Consider the following 7,424-nt stretch of genomic DNA (forward strand, 5'->3'; position numbering starts at 1 on the left):
CGTATTCTCCATTTATGGGGATCCGTGTCATTCCAGTCAAGTTGTCTAAATAAGTCTTCAAATGTAGCTGTAAATAGTTTAGGTGAGATTGTATCACCTTGTCGGACTCCTTTGCTGATAGGAAATGCGCGATGGTTTATGGAGTTGTTGTTGCGCTACTGTATATATTATTGAACATATTTATATAGCGCCCGAGGATTCCTCGATTTCTGAGTGCATCGAGTATTGAAAATTTCTTTATGGAATCGAACGCTTTCTCATAGTCTATAAAACCCATGGATAGCGGCAGATTGTATTCCTGTTATCGCTCTGATTTCTCTGATGACTTGGATAATATGGTCCATAGTGCTGTATCCTCCTCTAAAGCTCGTTCTCCTGGCTGGTTCTCGTCTAGTACATATTGCAGACGGTTTGAGAGAATTTTATCTTAGTGTATTATTGGATTTGCATCCTTCTGCCTCTAAGGTAGGTATGGCACTTGCATCTTTATTCTATGAATATCTTGGACTAGGACTTTCATCTCTCTGCCACTAATAGATAAAGCCTTTAGCATGACAATTCTTAAAAAAACTCATTTTCCCCAAAAACGGAGTTGCATCCGTCTGCCTCTGAGGTACAGATATATTGTTCGAAAGGATAAAGCACTTTTGACAAATCCCACCAGCGCATCTATTCTATACACAAGGCGGCTATCGAGAGTTGTTTGGCTTATTTATGTATTGAGACAGTTAATTATTATTGTTAATATAATAAATAAGTTAACGGTCTGAACTGTCTAAAAGTGCTATGTTTTAACAGCAACTCTCTTGGCTGTAACTTTTAGAGCGAGATAGACAATTGACAGTTTATACCAGGGAACTCAGAAATTATGGGAACTGATATACCTAACGGGTAAGGAGAAGCAGGCTACTGATCTCGAGTAATGAAGAATACGGGATAAATTTAAACACGTGTCAAGAATTTGTCGAATACTGACAACTGCTCTCGGTTTATGCATTGACGCTCATTTAATATTGGTGTATTACACGCACTATTGCATGTCTATAATGGGTGCTTAATTTTCGTATGATACACATTCAAAACCCTGCTTCAAAATTTACTGTATTGGTATAGACGTGTTAACATGAGTTGAGGCCAAGCAATACTCACACAGACGCATTGTTTACAAAAGGGATGTTTCAACGACATTAACGTATACGCATGTTGTCCTCTTTTCGCTATAAGCGCAACAAGTAGACAACGGCTGTTTCTCGTAGACGTTGTGCAATGCCCATTGCCTCAGAAATGCACTATTACACACAATCTTTCGTATCTGTGTTCGCACCAACTCTGGCTGAGACCTATATATTGGCAGAAGACACTAATTCGAAAAAATGAAATATTGAGTTAGTACCAAAATGTTCCTTATTTCAAACTTTACCGTCTGGAAACCTTCTTAATAAATAAACAGTCTTTATTTTAGAGTCATCATTTTTACGATTACTTAATAAACTCACATGATAGACCATTATTTCAAACATTTTAAGTCAAATTACTAAAAACTAGTATTTTCCAGTTAGTGTGTTCTGCCAGAACAGAGACGATATAGCCTATCGGAATTCTATTTATTATCTGTTCTGTGGTTTAGACGTATAACTTATTGTAACAATTATAAAACCTTAATATATAAATATGATAAATTACCCTCAATAGCCACCAATAACTGCAGATGACAGCCTTGTGTATAGAAAGATGCGCAGGTTAATTATCGGCCAAGTAGTCACTATGTCAGTTTGTCAAAAATTAATACGATCCAAGTGTTCATGATTTGTTATTCATTTGTTCATTTGCTCAAAAGTTTTTGTGTTCTCGTAAGTTTATCTTATAACAGTATTGTTATTTAGTTTATTGTAAACATACCTTTTATGTCTGTTTTATAAAACTAAATGAAGTTTTATTCATTTATTAACTACATATTATATAGTTTTTGTATGACTAGAATTACAGTGAATTAAGTGTACAAATAAATACATTTTGCATATGACGAATAGAGATTTAATCATGTAACCTATCCACTGCGAAGAAGCTGTTGGAAGACATCTCTTCACCAGACTGTAAAAATTATAATATGAAGTGTCATGGCTGCCGTCGTGGCGCTGCGATATATAATGAAGGATTGCCAGTATTGGGAGACATTTACAATATGAATACAATACCAGATGACAATATTTTACCAATCTGTCGGGCTATATTTAGTTACGAGGGTGGTTCAATAATTCCTTAGAAAAGCCGACAGGTGGCGCGACTAGTACTGTAAGCGGTTTGTTTCCATGCAGCGGCACTACCGATTCAGTATGCTGCGAAGTTTCAATCAGATTGGTCGGGTTGTTGTGTGTTTCTCGTACATTTAAAAAAAAAATTTGCTTGTTTACAAAAATGGAGAAAATTGAGTTTAGAGCTGTTATTAAACATTTTAATATAAAAGGGTTAACAGCAAAGGAAATAAAAAATGAGTTGGATTTAGTTCACGGCACATCTGCTCCTTCACTTGCAACTATTTATAACTGGTTAAATGAATTTAAACGTGGTCGTACATCAACAAAGGATGAACCACGCTCAGGACGTCCTGTAGAGGTGACTACACCAGAAATGATCAATAAAATCCACGATATGGTGTTAAGTGACCGAAGGTTAAAGTTGAGTGAGATAATTGAGGTTACAGGGATCTCAAAAGGTAGCGTCATTTCTATTTTACATGACAAATTGGGCATGAAAAAAATTTCTGCAAGATGGGTGCCGCGTTTGCTCACAGTCGACAATAAACGCAATAGGGTGGTGGCCTCTAAAGCCCTGTTGTCGCTCATGCAACGCAATCCGGATGAATTTTTTCGTCGCTTTGTGACTGTAGATGAAACATGGATACACCACTATACTCCCGAGACGAAAGAACAGTCAAAGCAGTGGATTGCGAAAGGCGAACCATGTCCAAAGAAGGCGAAAACCGTAAAATCAGCTGGTAAGGTTATGGCTACTGTATTTTGGATGCACGTGGAATTATTTTCGTTGACTATTTGGAAAAAGGAAAAACAATAACAGGGGATTATTATGCATCTTTATTGGACCAGCTAAAAAACAAAATTGAAGAAAAACGGCCTCATTTAAACAGGAAAAAAATCCTCTTTCATCAGGACAATGCCCGTGTTCACACATGTTTACGATCAATGGCTAAAATTGCAGAATTGAAGTTCGAATTGGTCGACCACCCACCGTATTCGCCAGATTTAGCCCCCAGTGACTTTTTCCTTTTCCCAAACTTAAAAAAATGGCTAAGTGGACAACGTTTTTTTTCAAATGAAGAAGTCATCGATCGGACAAATGCTTATTTTGAGGACCTTCCGAAAACTTATTTTTCTGACGGTTTAAAAAAAATTGAGAAACGTCTAAACAAGTGTATTGAGCTCCAAGGAGATTATGTTGAGAAATAAAAAAAAAATACAAAAATAAAAACTGTTTTAATGCTTTTTTCTAAGGAATTATTGACCCACCCTCGTATATGGTAACTTAAAATGTCAAAGAATATCTACATGTCATTGCAGCGACTTTATCATCAACCTTATTATAGGCCCAGTGAGCTCATTTTGTTTTTTTTCTTCGCAGTAGGTTATATCGCACTCTCGCAACTAAACCGCCACCCAAATTTACGTGTTTTGAGTTAATTACTATGTTTCATTGTCTATCGTTCATAGTATATGTACCGAAAACTTCATATCTCTAAGTCATCAAATTCAAGTCAAAACTTCATTCAATATCTAAACATATTTCAAAAACACAGTACAAAAATGCGAAAGGTAAAAACTTCAAAGCTGATTTTCTCTGTTTGACGTTTTTTGGATTGTGGCAGTTTAATTGCGATGGTGCGATATCACGACTTATAATCCTGCTACCACTTTTTGCATTATTAACACGTTAAACACTTGCAGCATGCACAAATAACGAATGTTAGATGATTGAAAGGCGAGGGGAACAAAGAGGAACGGGCTAGGAGGACTGTAGTTCTCGAAACGGCCACGATTCACGTTATACTTGCAGTGTCTGGAAATTTGTACGTATACAATTCGCCGTATTACACTTCACCGTGAAATGTTGTATCGGAAATATATGGTCATATATTAACCCATTTGCTGCGTCCAACTCAACTGGTGCATTGCCCATCATCAGGTGGCTATTAGATATAATAAGCATGTTATTTAAATATGGTAATTAAATATTATTTAAAAGGTCCGCAGTGTATGGGTTAAAGACCGTCCAACATCTGGGTCGTATAGTACTGAGATAAAATTCATGTCTAAATAAAACACGGTTCTTGTTGGTTTACAGGAAGCCAGCGGCAAACAAATTTTGAAAATAGCCGGTATACTGGATTATTTGTTAGGTTAGGTTAGGTTTTCATTCTTGAATTACATGAATTTTGCCAAAATCGGTCATGAAAATTGGCACGGTTCCCGCCTGGCTTTCTGTTAACCGACTTGTACCTGAAACACTTACATAATACGTAATAAAAACTACCGAAGTACTACAAGGGATAGATAGTAGAAAATAGGTATGTTATGAAATTGGAAATACAGAACAATGTGTAATTTTTTCATCTCGGTGCTATAGTGATATACTGTCATCTCTTTCCGATAAGAAAGCTCACGGTGAACTGTGCTACAGTGAAATGTAATACATACAATATACATGTAACCATACTCTATAGCAGGGTTTCCCAAACTATGTTCCGCCGAACCTGAATAGGTGTTCCGCGACCATTTGGAAAGGTTTTATACACTGCAACACATTTAAAGATCTTCTACTAAATATAAGTAAAACTAAGATAATTAAAGAATCTACTTCATATTGAAAGGCGAGTGATAATCAATCTCCAATGATGTTTATGACGTCAATTATCTAGATAGGTCAAGGCTCCCACAAGGGAGATAAACACACATCACAAAGATGCACTAATAGTAAACAAATTTCGCCTGCGGCGCTGTTTCACTTCAAGTACACTAACATTTAATAATATGTGGTTTTGCCATACTAACAATTTTTGATTATTGTCGATATTTGACATGTCCATAATTGTGCATATCAACATAAAAGTGGGTGTATTAAAAATACAAAAAATCGCTAAAAATACCCTTAATTTTACCTCGAACACCATTTGGAATATGCAACTGTAGATCGTCACATTGCCTTTAACCTTAGCGATCAGTAGAGGGTCCGCCAAAGATCCTAGCCTGGGGGCCCACTTCGGGATGTGGGGGCCATGATCTAGGTACAGACGGAGGACCATCTTTTCTCACACCGTGCGCATGAAAAAGATGGGGTATATTGTTTTTAATTGACCGGCTGATAAGTCTTGTCAGTTTAACGACAGTTGCCAAAATTGGCTGAATGGTTAGCTGCGCTAATAAATAACCTACAAAATAAACCAAGTGTTCCTTTAAAATTTCCGGGTTTGCGAAGTGTTCCATTGCAGAAAAAGTTTGGGAAACCCTGCTCTATAGCAGTGTTTTCCAAATGGTGTTAGAGATAAAATTAGGGATAGGGGTAAAATTACTAACAACCACCTTGTACGAAAGGACATGGTTATTATTAATAATTCTAAGGACTAGACAATTTCCATGAAACCTACTCTCAAACAGTGGTGGTTTCAGGTACATGGAGGTCTGTGACTTTGACAGGTTTGGAGGCACCCTTGTGAACATGTTGCCCGTGCAATAAAAAGCACACTACAATATCTACGTGCATGGATTCACTGTCACCAATAATGTGTATTTTAAACCATCGCAATAGTAATTGTTTACACGTAAAAGTGCCGATTGTCTCGCCATCTCATTTTTCAAGCGTAAGCGGAACGCGATGTTGTCGTTGTATCGTGCTATTTGACAGGTTCGTGGATAATCGGTAAATGTCAAAATCTCCTGTGCTGTGTAGTTCATATTTATTCCGGCAGGTTCACCACTATCGTTCAACTATGTATACGCCAATGACGTTATTAATGGACAACGCACTCAATACAGTAGCTAGCAAGTAAATTCGCACATGTATAGGTAGACGTCACGCAATTTCCATTATGCGATATCACGCATCGGGAATTTATAGCAATATGACCTTTATTGTAATGGCGTTAGAGCAGTGTTTCCAATGTCAATGTTCATTTGAGCGAACCGAACCGTTCGGCAGATCCAACAAAAAGCATCAGGAATTTATAGCAATATCACCTTTATTGTAATGGCGTTAGAACAGATTATGCCATTCGGCAGACCCGACAATAAAGTGAGTTGTCATTTTCTTTTCCAGATGATTCGTCCATATTAATGTCATTGGTATACGCACCCACCATGCAAGTACCAATTATTGTGTGAAAATTCAGAAGCTTCTGAACTTTTTTAATACGTGCATGCAATCTTGCAACTTGTAGGTACTTACTAACAGCAGTAAATCCATGTACGTGTAAATGGGGTATTACAATACAACAATAGCTGTGTTGTCAATATACTTTATGTTACCATCATTGTCAAACTAAGATGTTGTTACTTTGTAATAAAACGACAGGGTCGTCTGGTTTAATGAAAGATCGCCACGGCTCTCAAAAGTTGTAGTGTTTGTATTTGTACCTTCATTAGCCGCCCCTATTCAATGCATGACCTACCCACCCCCACGGGACGTCACTGATGATCGTGTACCTATTGGTTGACCTAAATAAATAATAAACTACTATTAATTATTAATAGATTCCCGTATGGTATAACATTGTACGGGTGTTGGACGATTCGGTGCCGGGACAGCTGGGCGCTACGCAATTGAATGAAATTCGAATAATTACAAGATAAAAAGAACTTTTTATATACCTACCACGTTTTTAAATTTTCTGTTGAACCATATTATAAACTTGACAATTCTATGTATTAAAAATTTAGGACAAATAAGGCAATTGGCAACAAATCATTTTTTTGCTATTTTGCAACAAACAAATATAGAATACTGAAATGTCATTTTGATTTCCATAGTAACGCACGTATATATTAATAATTTAGTTGCTAGGACCAGCCCCTTAGCAACCAATAATAGTGGATTGGATTACGGATTTCTTCCGAAATAACTTTTCATACAAAGCAGAATTAACTGAAAATGAATTCAATTCTACTTAAAGATGGCTAAAAGTATTAAAAGAATGCATTGGCATCGTGTTCTGATATATCCTAAAAGTTTCAAATGTGTAGCTAGTCGGGAAGTTGGTTAAAAATCGATTGCAAGATTTGTATGGGATAAACAACCACCGGACAAACAAGAATACGAGCTAAGAAAAACGTGGTAAAATAAATAGACATTTGTGTATTATAGGTAGGTACTTGACAAAACAGAACAGCCAGGGGAAAAATAAAACATTAATTATTGTG

This window comes from Rhyacophila brunnea, unplaced genomic scaffold (assembly GCF_057557595.1).
Source record: "Rhyacophila brunnea isolate RB1 unplaced genomic scaffold, BYU_Rbru_1.0 scaffold_13, whole genome shotgun sequence".
NCBI classification, from domain to species: Eukaryota; Metazoa; Arthropoda; class Insecta; order Trichoptera; family Rhyacophilidae; genus Rhyacophila; species Rhyacophila brunnea.